The sequence below is a fragment of the Ciconia boyciana genome, chromosome 1 (assembly GCF_034638445.1).
Source record: "Ciconia boyciana chromosome 1, ASM3463844v1, whole genome shotgun sequence".
Lineage (NCBI taxonomy): Eukaryota > Metazoa > Chordata > Aves > Ciconiiformes > Ciconiidae > Ciconia > Ciconia boyciana.
This window is the reverse complement of record NC_132934.1, coordinates 149,094,473-149,115,922: the sequence shown is the minus strand read 5'-3', so window position 1 is coordinate 149,115,922 and position 21,450 is coordinate 149,094,473. Positions and strand designations below refer to the sequence as shown.

Sequence of the window (21,450 nt, the reverse complement as noted above, 5' to 3'; positions counted from 1 at the left end):
TCATGAGGTTCACATGGGCCCATTTCTTGAGCTTGTCCAGGTCTCTCTGGGTGGCATCCCGTCCTTCTGGCGTGTCACCTGCACCACTCAGCTTGGTGTCATCTGCAAACTTGCTGAGGGTGCACTCGATCTCGCTGTCAATGTCATTGATGAAAATATTGAACAGCACTGGTCCCAGTACGGACCCCTGAGGGACACCACTCGTCACGATCTCCATCTGGAGATTGAGTCACTGACCACTACCCTCTGGATGTGACCATCCAACCAATTCCTTATCCACTGAACAGTCCACCCATCAAATCTGTATCTCTCCAATTTAGAGAGAAGGATGTTGTGGGAGACCGAGTCAAAGCCTTTACAGAAGTCCAGATAGATGACATCCATTGCTTTTCCCTTGTCCACTGATGTGGTAACTCCCTCGTAGAAAGCCACTAGGTTGGTCAGGCGGGACTTGCCCTTGGTGAAGCCATGCTGGCTGTCTCGAATCACCTCCCTGTCCTCCATGTGCTCTAGCATAGCTGCTAGGAGGATCTGTTCCATGATCTTCCCAGGCACAGAGGTGAGGCTGATAGGTCCGTAGTTCCCAGGGTCCTCCTTTCTACCCTTTCTAAAAATGGGTGCAATGTTTCCCTTTTTCCAGTCACCAGGGACTTCACCTGACTGCCATGACTTTTCAAATATCATGGAGAGTGGCTTGGCAGCTATGTCAGCCAATTCCCTCAGGACTTTAGGATGCATCTCATCAGGTCCCATCATAGACTTATATATGTTCAGGTTCCCCAGGTGGTCACAAACCTGATCTTCCCTTACAGTGGGAGGGGCTTTATCCCCCTGGTCCCCAACATGTTGTCCATTGACTCGGGAGGGGTGAGGAGAGCAGTTGCCAGAGAAGACTGAAGCAAAAACAGTTGTTGAGTACCTCAGCCTTCTCCTCGTCTGTTGATTCACCATTCTTGTTCATCAGTGGAGGTACACTTTCTTTAACTTTCCTTTTCTGGTTGATATACCTGTAGAAGCCCTTCTTGTTATTCTTTGCATCCCTTGCCAAGTTCAGCTCCAGCTGGGCCTTGCCCTTCCTGACTCCATCCCTACACAAGCGGGCAGCATCCCTGTACTCTTCCCAGGTTACCTGTCCCTGCTTCTACTGCCTGTGCAGTTCCCTCTTGCTCCTTAGTTTGACCAGCTGGTCATCTTCAGCCATGCTGGTCTCTTCCCTTCCTTGCCTGATTTCCTAGATCTGGGGACTGAGAGCTCTTGCGCTTTATGGAAAGCATCCTTAAAGTTCTGCCAGCTCTGTTCTGCTCCCCTGTCTCTGAGGGCAGTTTCCCAGCGGGTCCTACTGACTAACTCCTTGAAGAGCTGGACGTTTGCTTTCCTAAAATTTAGGGTCCTGACTATATTCCTTGCCTGTGCCACATCCCTCAGGACTGTGAACTCCACCAATGCGTGATCACTGCAGCCCAGGCTGCCTCCAAGCTTGACGTCACTGATGAGCTCACTTGCATTGGTGACCATTAGGTCCAGTATTGCATCTCCTTGAGTAGGGGTGTCTATTACCTGGGTTGAGAAGTTATCCTCAATGCACTCCAGGAGTCTCCTGGATTGCCTACAGCTTGCCATGCTACTTTTACAGCAGATGTCGGGGTGGTTGAAGTCCCCCAGTAGGACAAGAGCCTGCGAGCGTGAAGCCTCCTGTAGCTGGAGGAAGAAGGCTTCATCAGTAGGCTCTCCTTGATCAGGTGGCCTGTAGTAGACACCAACCACAAGGTTCCTCGGTCTCTAATTCTTACCCATAAGCTTTCAACCTGCTCGTGGCTATTCTTCAGAGACAGCTCTTCACACCCTATCCATTTTTTGATATAGAGGGCAAAGTAGCTGGCCAAATTGTAGTTATTATTTCACACATTCACTCTTACTGTGGATAACTTGATAGGGACTTAGAACCAGAATATAAAGTTTTAATTGCTTGTGAGTTTGAACTTGTATTGGCAGTATCATGGGATTGTTCTGTGCATTTTAATAACACAGCTGCGAGGTTATGCTACAATGATAATTTAAACATAGTAATGTGTTTATAACTAAAGGAAAACAACAGAGTAAATCTGAGCTGACAGAAGGTGAGCTATGTGAACTCATGCAGCCCTGCAGCTCTGGCTATCTGGTGCACATCTTGGGGTTTAAAATGGTGCAGTTAATATTAAACCTTTCCCATAACATGGTTTCTGTTACACCTGTGGGTCAGCGTGTCCTACATCTATGAAAGACCATGGGTCTCTTGCATCTGTTGCTCACTAGGGTACTGCTTCTAATTTTAGAAAGAAGAGTTGACTCATGTCTTGTTTGGTTGCCACTGTGCAGATGTACAAAAACCCCATTAACAGCTTCCATGTATGTGTTCAGAGTGATGATCTTAGCAAAGGACCTGGCCAGCAGCTGTCATTACTTGGAGGTGACAATTTTACCCCAGCAGATATCGGGGGTATATCTGGTATCATTCGCACTGTTCATGTATTTATCAGGTATTCATACCTCAGTATGGTAGACTATCTTTAGTCTGCCTTTCCCCATTCACAAGTCATGCACATTCCTTTAAGCCAGTTAGCTGTATATGCCTGTTATGATGCCTTCAGTGATGAGAAATCATTGGAGAATAGAAATTAAATTCTATATCTATATTTATGGCTCACAGGTTTCATCCCAAGTCTATGATGAGGAGAACTCTACTGTCTTCCAACAGCTCTGGTTTAGCTCCTAACCAGGAGTCAGAGGACATTGTAAAAGCTTGTTAGCTTAGAAACACTCACAAAAATGTCAAATATTTGACTAATGTTACCTAATGCATTTTATCACAAGCAGAACAGGATCTATATCCTCACTTCATTGTTTCTTTCTTGTGTGACAGGGCTAACTTCTAGTGAAGAATGCAGAGCTGTGGCTGGTCCTTTAAAATAAGGTAATGACCAACTCCATGACAAAAGCCCTTTAATTTGGTAAAGATTAAAATGCCCTGTGCACAAACTTGTGCAGTCCAGATATTGAAGCATGCAGGTAGCATGCTGTCTCACTTTTGTGGCTCCTAAAAATTATTGCTGTGTTTGGGGAAGAGCCAAAGCAGAAGAGAAAGCCCTGTCTGGATGATAATCCCTTCATTATGCTGCATCATTTACTGCTTGTATCCTTCAGGAAGTCCAAACAGGAAGCTAAGCCAGCTGTGTCTCTAAGGAGCCCCAGAAGACAGCAGAACATAAGACTTCGCTATGTTATGATAATCAGGAAGCAGCACGTTACGTTGTTTTAACCTCATTCTCTTAGTTGTCCACTGAATAACTGAGCGAGAGTCTTTTTTAGGCACAGACTCGTGGCATTAATATTTCATGTAGATTTGAACCTTTTTCATACCTTCTCTCCACTGCGCTGCCTTCTCACTTTCCTTTATGTTGATATGCACAGTTAGGGCATTATCTGATCTCATGCTGATTCTATATCTGTTTCTAGTGAAGCTAATGCTCATTTTTTCCAGCAGTCACTGATTAAATCATTGACCTGCATTTATTCTGTGTAGCAGCTTATGGGATAACAAAACAGAAGCACTTAAAAATTGTCACTTGCTAGAGCCACTGTGGCAGAAGAACAGACTTGTAAGGCCAAATCTAGGGGCCATACAGCCCCTGAGACAATCTCTTGTCTCTGACTATGGCCAGCTGCAGGCACTTGTGAAAATATTAGCTGAACAAGGCTAATGAGAGTTTGTCTGTATTTCTTATACTCTCCTATTTTCCAGTAATAGCGTTTCAGACATCCTGTCAGCAAAAGGTCATGCCCATATTCAGTAGTTACTAATTAACTTTCCCTCCATAGCTCTGTCTAGACCCTTTTAAAACTTCTTATCTTTCTTGCCTCCACAACATCCCATGGAAATGACTTGCACATTAATCACTAAACACTAACCGCACGCTGTGATTAAAAAGGAACACTCCACTGCTTTTTCTTAGTCTGCCACTCAATAATTTAGCTAGGCACCCTTCGCTCTGATTATGTGAGAAAGAATGAACACATCTTTTCCTGCTCACTTTCTCCATTACCGCTCATGACTCAGAGGATCCTCTCAGCATTTGCAAGCTGAAGACCCTTCTAGCAAAGCCACCCCACACCACCAATCATCTGTGACACCCTCCTTGGTGCTATATTTTGTTGGTGACGGGAGGACGAGAACTATATCCTCTTTCCAAGATGCTGGTACGCCTGCTTTGATGCAACCACCTAACGTTATTTGATGTACCTAACCCTGCATTGAATCTTGACCTTTTTAGTGCTGTTCACCATTCCTTTTCTAACAATACCAGATAGCCCATCTGACAGACTGCTGCTCATCACTGAGCTGATGCTTTCAGAGAACTAGTCACAGTGATATCAATATGCCTTTACTAAACACAGACAGCTGATGAAGAGCTGGCTGTTGGTACGGCTAACACTGTTCTTCCACAAGCACAAAAAGGCTCTGTCTTTTTCCACACTAAATTTAAATCTCTCATTTCATCAGACGGTTCTGTGAGAAGATTTAATAAGACCCTTCCGTAGCTCTTACAGCATGTTTTAATGTGTTTGACTAGCCTAAATAATTCTGTAGCACACACAAAGTCTGTCACCTCGCCTTTTTGAGAGCAACAAGCTAGAAGTCCCAGATCCCAGCACAGATGTCAGTAGGATCCCTCTGAGAGCTCTCCTGGCAGGTTAGCAGCACCAGTGACCTGAATCAGTGTAAGTCAGACAGTGTGATATGCCATCATATTTTACTTAACAGCACTCAAAGGAAATTGCGGACTAAAGTACTCCTATCAACAGTGGGAGGGAAAGAGGATGCCGGTCTCTTCTCTCCCTTGTAGGAGTCTGGTGCTATCATTCAAGAAGAAAAGTGGTTCCAGCCTAGAAGTGATAAGACTTTGCAGCTTGTCTCAGGTTCAGATGGAGATCAACACCCTGTTACTCTACAGACGATGGAGGAAATTCTTGCTAGACCGAAGAAAAAAAGGGGGTAACATGCAATATCGGAAGCATCACGGAAATCGCATTCCCATGGCATTTCTGGAGCTCAGTGACCAGCATGATAATTAAGCCATTCTGGTGTGAATTGCATTCATCCTGCAGCTGACTCATATAAAAGTGCCAGGCTTGATGTTGCAAGAAGCACCAGTGTTTCACACTGTGACACGCTGAAGCTGCTCCTAGTCTGTGCCAGCGATGTTCCAGCTATTACAATCTATGAATGAATTCTCAGACTGAAGAGGCCAAGTGAGTTGTGAAAATATTGCTCTTTCTTGTTGCCTTATCAGTACAGACAGAGAGGAAATCCAAACAGATCTGTGGCAAGCTACACATTCCAATAATTCCTTGAACTTGGACATGAACTGCAAGAGCAACTACCAGAGAATTATCTGAATTAGTTCAAAAGGCCTGCAGACTCTCACTCCAAAATCCAAAGAATTTATGAGGAAACAAAAAACATCCTTTTGGCAAAGATACCAAAGAGCTGGATATTTCTTTTCTTAGCACAGTGGGTTGAAGATTAAATCTTCCCGAGTTTTTCACCACAAAGCCTAAAGAACATCCTAGCTCCTGCAGAAAAGCCAAAACTGCAGTGGTGAGAGAGATTCAATCTCACACTTCACTTGCTTTGGGACAAAGAATTCAGCCTGGCTCTCCCATGTCCCAGGCTAAGGTTCTTCCTGGAAACTATTTTGGCCAAAATTAATTCATTTTTAAAAGAAATTTAGGTGTTAATAAATTGGCATTTTCCAGTGACTAAAGCTTGAATCAAGAAACCTCTGTTCTTCTCCAATTACACTGGCCTCTCCCATAGTGAAGAAAAACTTGCCATCTTATTTTATGAAGTTGCCTAATTAAGTAATTTCCTTTCTCTCTCTTTATTTTTAAAGCACTTGCAGTCAGAACAGCTTTAATTTGAGGCTGACTGTACCAATATTTACTCATTGCACTACATACGTAGCCAAAAATGATCCTAACTGCTTAAGCACTGACACCAGCTTCTTCTACCTTAGCAGAGCCTGTTAAAACCAAAAAGTCCTCTCTGTTTTTACTGTTTATTTCATTTGACAGTGACATACAAAAGAGAAAAAATGTACTGAGGGCTGATCTGCTCCTTCCAATATGAATTATCAGGACCTTAAATGAGCCACAACAAAACCAAAGCTCTGGTTTGCAGTACCCAAGCCCATGTCATGGCAGGTAAAGCCTACCTGGAGCAGCAATCACCTGTCCTTAAGGAAGAAAGCTTTCATTCTCTTGTTTAGCTACAACCTGCATGTAGTAGGAACTTAACAGTTAAGTATTTCAAGGGCTGGTAAGGAAAAGTGGGAAGCTGCCAAACCCACATTTGTGGGAGCATAAGTGAAGAGAATTCAAGTGAAGGCTTGCTTTTCTGCAATCTTATTGTCACATATCCCATTCATACTGATAATCTGCCAACAGGGCAATTCTCATTGTGCGTATGCATGAGGGATAAGAGCCTGAAGTCAGTGGGAGCTTTGCCCTTATTTTGAGTGCGAATAGGATTGTACCCCATTGTATGCCTCGAGTATCATTCATCCCTAAAAACTGTATGCTCCATTCAGGTTCAGTGTGGCATCTGCTCACGTGTCATGCCAGTGACTGGGAGCAAGATTTACTTTCCGGTAACTGACTGCATATGCTAATTATTGGGACAAACCTTTAGACCCCTCCTACGCAAGAACTGCTTCAGCAAGCTGTTCTCCAGCATGCGTCCTATTTGTTCTGAGCCTTTTGTGCAAGAGTTTTGGGCAAATGGATTTACTGAAAAAGGCATCTGCAAGGCTTCCTCATCATTCTCAGAAACAGTTGTTTAAAGGAAGAGTTGTCACATGTCACAACCAAATGCTCTTTAGGAAAATTCCCCCCAAAAAAATGTTATTTGCTTTTTTTTTTCCTTCACTTTTGAAAGCCAGGCTCATTGCACAGTTCCTCTTCACACAGGAAAGTGCTATGTATTCCAGTGAAGCGTGCATGTCTTTCACACGGCTTCTTTTACTTACAGACCTGATCTGCTTCTGACTAAAGTTATTGGAAAGGCTCCCATCACCTGCAGGGAGATGTTGATGGAAAACTGGAGAACGACTAGAGTTTTAAACAGGTTTGAAGAGACCGAGAAATACGTGTATCTGTATAAAGGCGTATCAGTTTCTCTCTTGCTTCATATTCTGTGAAGTTCAGAAGGCAACCCTGATGCCACTTGGGATACTAATGCAGCAGAAATAGTGAGCAACTGTGAGACTGCTCAAGTGCAATTACTAGTGTATATAGATCTTGTGCAAACTGCAGCCCACAATAACAATCCACAATTGCTCTTGAGAATCTCAGGCTCAGCTGGAAACATGTGCACAGTTTCTGCTGAAGACGTTTCCACTGGTTTTCAGGAAGCCAAAATTCCCAGCCCTTATTCACTGCATGTCTTTCCTGACCTGGCTCTTTTAAAGCCCTTTCACTTCTGAGGTCAGGTTATCCACTGAGCTCATATACCCGCAGAGCCTTTAATCTGAAGAGAAGTGGCATTGAAGCTAGGACAGTACTAAGAAACAAAAACCCTAGGGGGCTAAGCGAAAACTTATAGTTATCCATATACTGATCATGTTGCTACCAACCTGTCTTCCTTTCTTCCAGGCATTGCCTTCTTCCAGAATGACAGCTCTGGGCATAAGTTTCTAAACTTTTGTTTCATTCCACACTAAATCCTGTTTTGCTTTTGGACAGGGCTGGTTTTGCTCTGCCTGGCCAGATCTAGCACAGTTTGAACAGTACCATCTCACACGTATTTCATTAGGTACTACTACCAAAGCTGTCAAAGTGGTATGTCCCTGTCTCGGAGCCTTCAAAAGTAATGCAGCTTCTGAAAAAAAACAGCCCAAGAGGCTTCTGAGCTGTGCCAGGACAGGGTAGAGCAGTGCTTGAATGACAGGCACATTTTGGTCAACAGCAATCAGCAGACTAAGGATGAACTGAAAGGGCAGCTGTGTGCACTTAGGAATAGAGGCAAGCTGTCAGAAAGGAAGAAGGAGCTTCTCATCTCAGTGTGTTTCAGGTTTGAGACAATTAGTCTCAGGCCAAATTCCCACTGAACAGTTAGTCTTCAGCCAAATTACTACTGAACAATCTTTCTGCGTGAACAATCTTTCTGCATGATGTCTTATGTCACAGTTCTATTTTTTTAGAAAAGAAGATCTGATGAAAAGAAGACTTGATGAAAACTCTGGGATCTTCCCCAGCACAGTCCATTGCCGTCTGCATCGCCTAGTCAAAACCTGCTCCGTGCTCTCACACCCTGTTCTTTCCACTGCTGCTGGAGGGGGAGGCATTGCATCACACTCAGCTGCTAATGACTGCAAATTTCACCTAGCCTTTGACTAATCCTTAGAGGCATTTCAGCCCCTTGTAACCCAACCCGGCTGGATGCCAAGCCATGTACTTGCAGCCGGTATGTTTATGGTATGTTCAGTAAGGATGCGCAGGGAAAGTGTATGCAGACAGGAGGAGGTTTCGCTCTCCCTGGAGGCTCCATCTCCTGTTTTCCTGTTGCAGGGCTTTTCCAGAACAGCTTCTTTTGGCCCCTCAGTCCGATGTGCCAGTTGTAGACACAGCATTTCTCTCCACATGCAGGTGGGAGCTTATGGTTTTTACCATCTGCAGCTATATAACCACAGGCCAACCTCTGTCACTTGACCCTCTGCGGAAGGGTGGGGGCAAGGGGAGGAAAAGTTCTTCTTCCTTATCACATTGTAATTGTGTTTATCCCTAGAATATAACCTGAGTTCCTTCCAGCTGATTTTCAACTTTGACATGTAAAAGTCCCATAAATCAACTAAAAGTGATAAATAAAAAAAAGGAAAAAAAATGAGTTTTATTACAGGAGTTTGCTTTACAATTAGCTTTATTAAGAAAAGTTCCTGCAATGATCTGATTAGCAAAGCTATGTCTTATGGCGATATAACCATCAGAAAGCTGCACACTGGCTGTGACCTTGTAGTTCTGAACTATGAATTTCAGATCTATTTTTTTGAAACCATTTTTAATCGCTTTTTCTTTTTCATTTCTTCCAAGTAATATCAGGGGATTTACAGTACCTGTAACTGAAAATGCAGATGTGCTTATTTGAGACTGGTTACAAAATTACAGGAGGGCAACCAGAACCCAAAGTCAACAGAAAAATCTTGAGTAACTTTCGCAGGCTGCATGATCTATAGAAGTGTCAATGTTAATAACTTAACCTGTTTGTTAACTAGCTGCTGACGTCCAAATTCCTGCAGCCAAAATAGCCATTGTGTAAGTAAGTAAGTGACCCAAAAAACAAACAGTGAATGAAAGAAATCACAGTGTTTCCCTGGTTGAAACAAATAACATAGGGTGGAAGCTTACACAGAAAGAAAAAAAAAAAAAGCAAAAGGAAATGTTAAATAAAGGTTCTTTTGGAAATGCAAAATCACACAGTTAATTATATAGTTATATTGTTATTTGATCTGTGAACCGGAACTTAAATTGAATTATATGTTTACATAAAATGTGTATTTGTGTCCACAGACTTGGAAAGGTAGCATGCAGAAGGAGTGCTAAGGTTAATTTTGCATACTGCTATTTGTAAAGGTCACTGAAGGCTTCCAAAGAAAACCTCTCAGATTTTATGCCATACTGAGTTCAAACATTCAGCAATGAAACGCAGCCTCAGAGTGCCAAAAGTACACCTGGTATTTCCATGAAGAGGTTAAACCACATATCTGTCCCTAGCCAGAACTGACAGGAAAACTCAGGCTGCTGGAAGGTACTCAGCTCTCCCTTGCAGGTTGAGTGTCATTTTTGCTCACTTAAGCTTTTCTTTTTAAGAAATGTTTCCAGCATGCTGCAGAACAAGCTTCGATGGATTAATGGGGTAACAGAGAATCAAAATTTTCTCTACTTCAGTGCATATGGAGAAAAGGTTAATTCTGAAGTAGTAGTCCACAAACTCTCTTTTGTAGTCCAAGGTTAACTCTCTTTTGTAGTCCACAAAAACTCTGATAAAGCTGTTGGAACTACAGACAGAAGCCTGTTAAAGAAGGACCTGACATATTAAACTGATGCACGGATACATTGCTGCCAGGGGGGAAGAGGGAAAGACTCCACAAACCCTTGCACAGGACCTTGGAGGAAAAAACTGGGATGTAGCTTCAGGGGACTTCACAAAGTCATCTAATCTGTGCTTTTGTCCTGAAGTACGGCTAGTAGATCTGCAACATCCTGATGGATATTTAACATACTTATAAAGATTTCGTAGCCCCCCCATCATAGTTTATTTCTCTGCTTAAACTAGAAAAACTTGCTTCAGCTGAAGAGTTTTTCCTACTTTAGAACTGGGTTTCCCTAACACAGTACATAAATGTTTATTTTCCCATGCAAAACTGAAGAGATTACTGCTTGTCCTAATCCAGTGAACATGGAAAACAACTGTTTGCTATCTTATTGACATTTTTGGAAGTCTGTTATCATGTGATCAATATTCCCTTAGTCTTCTCTTATATAAACAAACTCAGTTGTTTAAATTTGTTCCCAGTAGATGGTATTTTCCAAAACTCTTCTTCCTGGATCTCTGTTCTGGATTCTCTCCAATTTATGTGCATCTTTCTCAAAATGTGATTCCAAAACTCGATAAAGTTTGAATGCCAGATAAGGTCTTCCCAATAAGTATAGAATAGAATAAATACCTCTCATGTTATATGAAAAGGAATTCTGTTAGTACATGTCAATACAAATTGTCTTTGTTGCAACTGCTTTGCATTATTGACTGACTCAATTTCTGGTTGACTTTGTTTTCCATATGCCTTGCAGAGCTGCTATTGCCTAATCAGTTTTCCAAATACCACTATTTTTTTTTCCAGTATTTTCTTTCTTGGATTTATGCTCATCAGTTTTGTACCATCACCCCAACATACCAGACTCACTTTGACTTTTGCTGTTTGTCTTCAAAGTGCTTCCACCCTTTCTTACTGTAATTTGAGGTATAAATTCGTGAAACTATTCCCTAGTCCATCACCAACATTGTTAACCTAAATGATTAGATAAGGTAGAGTCAAACCATTTCCAGGAATTAAATTTGTAACATTGCGTTGAAATATCTCCCCTTTTCACAGAAATCCATTGTTGACGACTCCAGGAGTAGTTTTCCAACTAGCTGAGCATCAACCTTACATTCCTATCATCTCCACCACATTTCCCTAGCTTACTTAAGGCACTCCTCAAAACCCTTACTAAATCTGAGATATACCACAACTACTGCTCCCTCTTTAACACTAAGCCAGTTATCCTGGAAAAGAGGAAACAGAACTGGTAAGGCGTGTTCTGTTCTTGGCAAACCCACCTTGGTTTTAATCAGCTTTTTGTTTCTAACATGTGTTCTCGTTCCTTAGATACTCCTCAGAATTTCTTCCAAAGATATCCTCCAACCTGTTTGCCTCACATCAGTTCAGGGCTTCCTTCCTTTATTTGGAATGCTATTGTTTTGTAGTCTCCTATAACTCACATTACTGTCTGACCTCTGGCTGAATTGAATTTCAAACAGATTTAATTACTGTCCCTTAGCAATTAACTTCCTCTGCCTCTACAATAGAAAGTTGTCACTAACACATTCCCAGAACTTGCAGGATCATCTGTGTCCTCCTCTGTTTCTTTCCCAACAGACATTTTAATAGTTCAGATCTCCGCTACTGGCAAATCCTTAGCTCTTTCTTGACTGTGAGACCGAATCTCTTCTTTTCCCTTTTTATTTTTACCTAAAAACATAGAACAAGTCTGCCTTCCATCTCTTTCTGGACTTCAGAAGAATCATATACAATCTGACTATGTAGCCAAAAACCTCTAGTGCCTTTCTTGTTCTCTCCTGTACCTTTGTATACCAGCATATGAGTATAATCTAGTGATGTTATTAACTGGCCAGATTGCAATAAAATATCTCACAGAATACTGAGAAAAAGAGAAGAGGAAGAATTATATGAAACTGCAGAATAAAGTAAAAAAGAATATGGGATAAAGATACAGGGATAAATTGCATAGTACATAAATATATATGTCTGTAGCTATAGTGTATATATATATATACAAGAATAAATTCAGAGGGAATCTCTTTTATTTGAAATAATGGAACATTAAATATTTGTTTAAAATCAGATATTAACTACTAAAGGGGTTTTTAATGTTTATTTTGAAAGACTTTTCTCATGTGGAACATATTTAGCTCTCTGACACAATCTGTGAGCAGGAAATTAACTAACACAAAGTATATTTCTCGCATTTCTTCTGTTTTCTCTAATTGTGTCATTATGTATCAGGAATGACATAAGTAAATCGGTACCACAAATTGCAGGAGACTGGGGAAATCTTTGATCCAAAAGAATGCCATCAGCCTAGTATCTGGAAGGAAATCTAAGGCTTTCCTAGGGAGAAAAAAGGAGTACAGAAGAGCTGCCAGAACTGACAAAACCATCAGACGATCTCAGCGCGAAGGAAGGTTTTAAGGTAGGAAAGGACTAACAAGGTTGCATAAGGAGGGCTCTCGTGAGTTTCAAATGCAAAAGGAATTGTACAAAAAGTGAGAACTAGGATCAACAGCCATGGCTATGAATAAATAGTCTGAATTCATAAAACCCGAAAAGCTAACAGACAGAACAAGGCACAACTAGTTTATTCCTTCACGTGAAGGGCTGGGGAAGGAGATGTAAGAAGGGCTGCCCCTTCTCCATCCTTCCCAAATCCTCCCCCTTCCAGGGAGGCAGAGCCACGCAGCACTCCAGGAAACAGGAAAAAGCAAGCTTGGGGAGAGGGAGTCAGACGACCTCCCTGGGAAGCATCAGGGCTGGGGAGCTCCTCTCCCCACTCCCCGGGATGAGCCTGCCTCCTACCTTAGCTGCTTGTCCGAAGAAAACCGTGACAGTTGCAGGACTTGACACTTGCATCCCCCTGCCCTCTCCCCTGACTGTTTCAGCGTTCGGGCACATGCAGTCTGGCACGCTGTGGCACTCTTCTAGGGTGGGGTTTCAGTTTCCTCACTCTAAAAAACAGCTTCGATCTGGTCTTTCCCCTTCCCAGGGGAAGTAGTGCATCCTAAGTACTATGCAAAGGCAGGAGCCACCAACACCGACGGCTATGTCAAAGCCCAGCTTTTCAGGCTGCCCCTGGATGCCCAATGTCTCTCTGCAGAAGTCTGAGTATCGGCACAGCTCTAATAGCACATTGCTCTTACAACACGCACTTCTGTGCGTGTATCAGCATCCAACTGTAGGCACGTAGGAAATTTTCAGGCCACATAGAATTAGACCTGCAGGGTTAGAAAATGCTAGAAATTAGGAGGTGGAGTTGTTGTTGTCTTGGATCTACAGACCAAGGTCTGCAGGCAGGATGTGCAGAACTTAGACACACTGGAAGTTCAGGGAGTCAAAGTTCACATTTACAGAAAAAGGTGGTATTTCAGTCTATAGGTCTGGTTGGCCTAGTGCAAGTCAGAATGGAGAATGACAGATGTGGATGAGAGAATATACTTCAAAGCCAGACACCATCTCTCCTTTTTGTATGTGCAGAGACATGCTTTATATGCAGTGTGGAAGGATGCAAGTTAAGATGCAAAGTGCTTAACAGTTTCTGAAAAAAGCAGCTCGAGAACCCAATGGCCTTCAGCATTAGCTTACGCCCTTCCTAGAAAAAGTGTAGGTTTGTTCCCAGACAAAGAAGGAAAAGTACCTCTTTATGGGAACTAAGGAGCTCTGTTCCAGTTTAAGCAGTCATCAGCTGGCAGATGTTTGTGGAAAAGCTTTCCTTCTCAGCTGAAGCCAGGAAAGCAGTACAGAGATACTGAGTGAGAACACATGGCATGATTTCATATTTTATCCCCTCGTAGCCGAATTGCAAGAGACAGCTAGCCCAAAAACAGGAAGGAGAGATGTGAAAAATGTCAGGGTGGAGACTGAGACTGGATGCAGTCAGAAGTGGACCAAGGCAGAGAGTCATAAACAGTAGTGGAAGGGTCAGGATTGGTGGAAGAAGTAGTCGGGCAAGAGGCAAACAGTCGAAATAACACCATAATCCCTAATTTTGAATGGCAGTATTTTTCTGTGTCCATCTGCAATAAATGTGTTATACACCACAGTACTATTTCTCTAACTGACATCCTCTATCCCTTTGACTCCAGCCAGGCCTGGCTTGACTAACATTCAACTTACCACTGTGATTTTTAATAAACAAAAAGCTATTTTAGGAAAACATACACACACAAAAACAGTGTTCAAAAAACATAAATAAGATTGCAAAATCAAGTCTTCTGAAATTAGGCAATGTAAGAATTGAGGATTCAGACACATTAAGATACATTCTTTAAATACATGATGCTTTATATTCTTTTCCCCACCTTGCAGAGCACAGGATGGACCAAGCCATGCAAATGAATCAGGCCTGCACCATACAGGAGGTTGTTCATGGTAGGATTCCTTTCTTATTCACTGCAAAAGCTGGAAGCTAGTAAGGGATGAAGCAAGGGGTTGGAGAAAGAGAAGACTGATTATTTTTTTTAAGGATGAGAATGTTGCCTTTGAGAATCAGATTTCATCTTTAGCTCTGCCACAAAGCTCCTGTGGAATGACAAACAAGTCACTTAAACCAAATACACATGGGTGATTACTAATGCTGTGCCCATCCTTTGACACCCAGCTGGATCATTAAAATATTTCTTGCAAATGATGCAGCAAAGAAAATTTGAATGTACTGGTCAGAGAAGGTTAGCTGCATGTATTTCTGAACGGACACCTGGTTGTTAATGTCTCTGATAAACACAAAGACATTGCAGATAAGCAATAGTTTTGAGTACCTTAAGAAAGCTTTCCTGAGTTTTTTTTTCTTTCTTATTCTGCAGTAGTATATAATCAGAGTTATTCTGTTGTCAAAGAAACTCCAAAACACACAGAAAGGTTTTCATAAGTTTCATCTAGGTGAAAATTAGGAGAACTGTTGGACACCTTCTTTCTTTCCTTCCATCCTGCACTTGTGTGTATTCGTTATGAGGTATAGGAAGTGGTTCCCCAAGCCCAGAGAGGAAACATAGCCTTGAAAAACAGCATTTGAGACCCTACCTTTAAACTCTGGAGAGCCACAAGGTCCAGGCAGTGGGTTCAGGAGACCCGAGCATTTGTGATGTTCTGAAATGCTCTCTGGGGCCTGTGAGAGCACAACAAATAACTCAAGTTCATTAGGTTTTTTTGAAAGAAGGTATTAAGCTATTGACTAGTAAGTTGCAAAAGTCTAAACTACTTCAGAGGGAAGCATATGTCCCTCAGGCTAATGGCATGCCAAACTAAAATATCCAAGCTGTAGTGTTGGGTTTAGTCTAATTCTGCTATGTCCATGAATATAAATGTGAGCAAAGTCAGCGACTTTTGAAGGCAAGGAGGTCAAAAGGTGAGCAAACAAATCACATGCGGCAAAAAATAACTGTGCTAACTTTAAAATTGCCCCTTTCTTCAACCAAAACATGCACACATTAACTACTTGTCCTAAAAGGACAAGATCAGACCAAGTGAAAAAAGCTGCAACTATGTTAGTAACTTCTTACCAACCTACTGCGTCTCATTAGGACTCTGGCATTTACTTCATGACCTAAATTTATCTCTCTCACGTGAACCTGGAGTCACCGCTCTTACAGTGTTTAAATGACATGAGAAATGCAGAAGTTTGAAAATACAATACTATCAACATCTGCATTTTAAAAAATCCATTAAAAATGCCTCAGCGATTATTTTATTGTGATACACAAATACTTCATGGTCTCTGATCCCATGTGTTAAAGCTTTACTCAGCTCACATGGAAAGGCTGAATGACAGTATATGACCACAAGCATCCACGAGTTAGTGACATATTTCAGTTGGTGTCGGAAAAATGAATTACGTGCCCAATTTCATGTTAGATATATAGCAAGGAGTCAAAGGCTCCCACCTCGTGAGCCAATCTGAACTACCTCAGCCCTGAGGAAAACAACCTTATATTAGGAACTGAAGTCAGAGTAACTGCATCCAAACACCCACACAGGGAGAGGAACAGCCAGGCCTGGGGCACTCTGTTGGCTTGACATCACCTAGGACTTTGGCTGACCAGAGAAAAGAGCCTGAAATGAGCAGAGGGCTGTGCCACGGAGGTAGAGATCTGCCACTGGTGTAATAGGGCTCTCCTCTTTCTCACAGGAGGTGGTACAAGAGACGGGGTCTGGAGGGCAGGCAGGGTGCCCTGGCCACCGTGAGGAGTGGGATGGAAGAGAATGGGAGGTGGGGGAGTTGTGCTTCTCCCAAAGTAAAAGCCTATTTGTTTCAGGTTACAGTAACATTTTGGTCCAATATGCCTATGTCAGCAGGCCACTTGTTTTTAAATCCTTTTTCTCCCTCTCTGGTGTTTCTTTCAATGATCAAGCAAAATGCTTTGTTTTGAAGGGAAAAATTGAGTGTCCAGAAACCCAGGGGCTCCAAAGAGCTGGAGAGAGACCCTGCAAGGCTGCCAGGCTATGAGGTCCTGTCTGCGCCACACCAAAACACCAAGACCTGACATATCCACTGAGGTCTCCACCCATTCACCATGCAGGTTGCTCTGTTTGGTTTTTTCCCCCCCATGCAGCAGGTTGGGTCCCACCATGTGCCCCCTCCTGTTCTCCTCTGCCCTGACAGAGCAGAGGAAAGGGAGAGGTGTAAGAAGATGCAGTGGAGTTTTCTTTCTCCCCTTCCTGAGGAAGATGTCTTGGGAAGAGAGGAAGCAGAAGGACTACTGCTTGCAGGTGAGCTGCAGCAGGACTGGTCTCTTTGTTCTCCCTCCCCATCTCCATACTGAAACAGCCTCCAAGCAGGAGGGAAGGGAAGAGTGCTGCCTGCTTCTGCTGGGTTTTCTGAATGGTTGCTCTTAAGTGGAAGGTGGGTAAATGGGGATAGCATCCACTCAGAGAAAATTCCTACCCCTCCTGAGCTCATCTGCAAGAGTCCTGCACATAGCTTATCATGTAAGAGTCACACTAGCTCCAGGTGAGGCTTCATGACCTGCATGGAAAGCTGCGTGGATTTGCAACACTGGCAAAAGTACACAGCTGAAGAAAATGAACCCATCCCACCAGCCTGAGCAGGCTTGTTGTACAGTTGGTCCCTTTGCATCCACTTTGCTGAAATATATGCTACAAGCATAATAAATGAAAGGAATATGGAAAAAAGGAAGTGCTGAAACTGGACCAACAGCCTGGAGAGACCTAGGACCAAGGATAATCTCTGTAAATTATGTTTTGCCTCTGCAAACAAGCTGTGGCATGCTCGGACCTCCTCAAGTCATTGCATCTTAATAATTTGTTTTTAAGAATAGCAAGACCCATGATCCACTTGTAAAAATCATTATAAAAGTAGGATTTAATTAGTTTTCATAATCAAAAAGAAATAGAATGAATGGCAATGTTAAATATTTCAAGCACTAAACCTAAACTGCAAAGTTGGTGACCGATGTATATGCAGTTTCAGACTGCCTCTCCATAACCAGTGTGTCCCATACTGCGTAGACAGTTGATGAAAAACTTGAGTTACTGACTGAAGGAGGGGCAAGGGGATTGCATTTGGGTAAATCAACATTCTGCTTTTATAATTAAAGTTAAAAAGAACCAACATCCAGGCACAGGCACTAGTCCTGAAATGTGATCCCATAAGCTAGAAAGTATTTCTGTCAAGTCTCTAGCAGTTGTGTTTCAGCAGCTGGTTTCTATGTCCTAAAGCACTCTTCCAGGGCTGGGAGTTGGATGCCACCACCACTTATCATTACTGTGCTCTTTGCTCCTTGTCTCTAGTGACCTGACATTCCGAACAGAGACTTCACTCCTGCTGCTTGCTTGCAGGCTGAGAGATCCTGCTGGCCTTACACAGGAAGCTCCTGGGACCCTCGCTGGGGCAACGTTGCTCCATCATGGTTCCCAGTGCACGGCCAAGAGTAAATACCACAGGAGCAGCTGTTAAACAGTAAACTAAATAAGCAGAAAGCAACGGTCATGACACTGAGTGAAAAAGGACAGAGCAGCGTTTAAGGGCCTCCTCCTCTTCTCTGCATAATGCAGGCACTTGGTCATATGAAGAGCTAACTCATCTCTTACAACACAGTTTTGTTTAGAGACTGGATCACTCCCTCCTTTAGGAAAGCCAAATCTCATTAAGGGCTATTTTCCAGGGGCAACTGGCATCTCCTGGCAGAGTTTAAAGCAGATTAGGACTTTGGACATGTCTACAAAGACATATCCAGGAATTGTGTTCAGTATTTAATTCTTTTGATCTTCCAGCCCTTACAAGCTTGAAAGGGCTGTAAATATGGGCACCGGAGATTTAACTGAGGAAATAATAATAACACAATAATTAAACTCTTAGATGGCATTTTTTTATCTTCAGCTTTTTCAGTGGAAAAGCACAAAGCCAGAGGAGTGTGCTTTCAATGGAAAAGCACAAAGCCAGAGGAGTGATGCAGCCTTGCAGGAAGACCCCCTGCTGTCCCACACATCAAATCCCTTTCATAGTTGTACCCAGCTCCAGGGTAAAAGTCATTTCCTTTCCTAGCCATTACTCCTGCTGAGAAGCTCTTTCAAGGACCTCACTGCAGGAGTGATTAGCGGCCAACTTAATTTTGGTTATGCATTTTTCATCCCAGTCTCCTTCATTATCACAAATAATTACATGCCCTTGATTTTTTACTCTCCCACTGGATGGGCTTATGGGCAGTTAGCATGGCCTGTCTTTGCCTTTCCAGGCAGAAGACAAGCTCATATTGCCTATTCTTACAAGTTCTCCATTCCCCAAGTGTCCTTCACAGCTCTCTAGATGGGAAGCCACCCTCTTCCACTCATCCTTATGTTCTCCATGCAATCCGTATGTCCTAAATGGCACCACATCGGCGTGGTAATAAAAAAAAAAGAGCTTATACATTCTTTCCTAGCAAAAATGGATCAGTCATGCGGCTCTGCCACTCTTAGGTGGAGATGTGAATCTCTGATCTTTCTCTACTGTGCTTCCTCCTTCATTTTACTGGCTTAGATTCAGCAGGTAAACTACCCATCAGCTGTGATCAAAGGCAGGGCATATGTTTCTCCCCTGAGCTGATAGCTCTTTTCTACTCACAAGAAGGAGGCCCTAGTCTCCAGCATCCACAGGCTAGCCAGGTTATGATGATGAGAGCTGAGAAACCACTGTGGCTTGCTCACTGTCTCCTCTGGAGGGTTCTCAAATCGGCTGAAGACCAGCCATGGTAAGTCCCAGTCAAAAGGAAAAGAGTGGTAGCAACATATTGAAGGACATGTAATGATACCCTTTAATTACTTAGTTCATCTGTTCCCCCAACTTGAAAGCCGCAAGTTACTTGAGAGGCTTTTTTTGCAAGTAAACAAACATAGTATCAACTATTTCCAGTCATAGTCTGGCCTCCCTAGCACTTATGATGAAGCATATTTGGGAGCCAAAGCAAGCAAACAGGATGATTCATTTATCCCACAGCTTAGCAGATGGATGAATCCTCTATAACCGAGGCAAAACAGGACCTCTAAGGTTTTAAACGAATAGTACCATTCAAGCCCCATGAGACAGAAACACTGGTAATGCCTCATTGTCCACAAAGAAATCAAGACTTGCATTTCTACAAAATTTAAGTACATATAAGTGAAGTTCCTGTGGCATTACTCAACAGATGACAAACCAGTAAAAACAGCGAGAAAGAGACAACCTTCCCTTCTTGTCAGGACTGAGAGATTGACTTTTTCAACACGTTACAAAGGAGTTAACACCTGAAGTTGTTGTCAGGTTCTGAGAAAATTTAGACTGCTGCAAAAACCTAAAATTGGTAGGAGGGACGCACAACTATAAGAGCCAAACTACACTTTGCAGTTAAAGATTCAGTAACGGATGAATTTCCCAAGTCCTAACAAGTGAGCTTGGATCTATGTGAGTTTTTAGAAGTTTCCCCGTTATTATTAGGTGCCTGGCTGTCCCTTGAGGAACTTCAGGAAGGTAATGATATGTCCTTCTTGAAAACTGACTGGTGCTATATTTCATCTGCTTTATTAAGCTCTTTACATCTGCTTTATTAAGCTCTTTACATCATGTATACTAGCTAACATATAGCCTGATATAGACTATAATTTCCAGTGCGATGAACGTACTAAAGCAGACTAAAGAGTTATATATATATATTTAGTGGTTTTCTTATCGACAGCCTGTGTTTGTCCACTGGCAGCAGGCTAGTTTTATGATATACCATTTTTATATAACAATATTTTTTCCGGTCTGCTGCTGTTGCCCAGCAGTGCCTGCGAGGAGCAGGCGGGCACTGGCTGCAGTGGGAGCTGAGCTGGCTGAGCTCTGTGGAAGGGCTGGCAGCCCCAGCTGCCCCGTGCTTGCACCGAGAGCCGCCGGCTCGCCTGCAGACGTACAGCAGACTTCCTCCTGGTCCCAGGGAGGCTCTGTGTACTTCAGCCTCACACACACGGCAGCTCTTTCTTTTCTTCCTGTGATAGCTGTGGCACTTCACAACCACATAGTCCATGAGCCACAAACATTTTTCCAAGGCACTGACCAGACATTGTCAGCCTGTCTCTTATTTTGGATCCCACAATACATACCTTTGTGCCTGCCTCTCAGCCTCTTACAGTATTTTCATGTAGCGTGAGCCTGTGTCCTTGCTCTGCACAGGGAGCTGCCAGCATTAAAGTAATTTCCCAAGAAAGCCTAGTAGCCTCAACTACATGCCTTTGGGCTTAAATCTGTTTCCTCTCCAATAACCTGAAATCAAGTGGTGCACAACCAATCGCTCCCAATCCAGGGTCGATTTGTCTCGCTTTGTCTTAAACTGGTGGAAGAAGACAGCCACCTCTAGAGGGCAATTCATCCCATTTATTTTAGGCACCGGAGATTACTCTTTCTCCACTGAGTGGAGAGGAAACATCAATGGCTAGCTTGGACCAGCTGTATTCCTTTCGGCTGGTCAAAGGCTGGATGAGAGGCACTACACCCTATGCTATGTTTAGCAGCTCCAAAGTTATGAGTGGACAGGGAATTCTCAGCTCCAAAACATAAGATCTATTCCTTACTTTGTTTTGCTCTCCTGGGTCTCTTGCTTTGCAGACTTGAGTCAGAATAACCATCAAACACTTTAATCAACTATTCTCATATTTGAAGCATTATTCCTGGCAATGGTATTTCACATGTTTCTTGTTCTCCTGCATGCACAGCTTCCCTCCCCACCTACGAGAATAAAAAAAATTTAACCTTAGTATCTTTTTCTGCCAAGATCAGCTCTGTGCACAGATCCAATTCTTATTTCCACCTGCGCCCACATTTATTTGAGGGTTTTGCTTGGGAACTAGCAGATCT

At 42.8% G+C, this 21,450-nt stretch overlaps 1 long non-coding RNA gene across 3 annotated transcripts in view; it reads left to right on the top strand.

Annotated features, from left to right (window-relative positions):
* The window catches only part of LOC140646190 (uncharacterized), a 34,354-nt gene extending 25,486 nt beyond the window's left edge, over nt 1-8,868 (top strand). For 2 of the 3 annotated variants that reach the window (XR_012040358.1, XR_012040357.1), the window contains 3 exons: nt 2,903-2,953; nt 7,070-7,165; nt 8,241-8,868. This is a non-coding gene — a long non-coding RNA (uncharacterized lncRNA). The remainder of the gene's footprint in view (nt 1-2,902; nt 2,954-7,069; nt 7,166-8,240) is intronic. The other variant, XR_012040359.1, reaches the window with a different exon arrangement.
* Nucleotides 8,869-21,450: the final 12,582 nt, after the last annotated feature.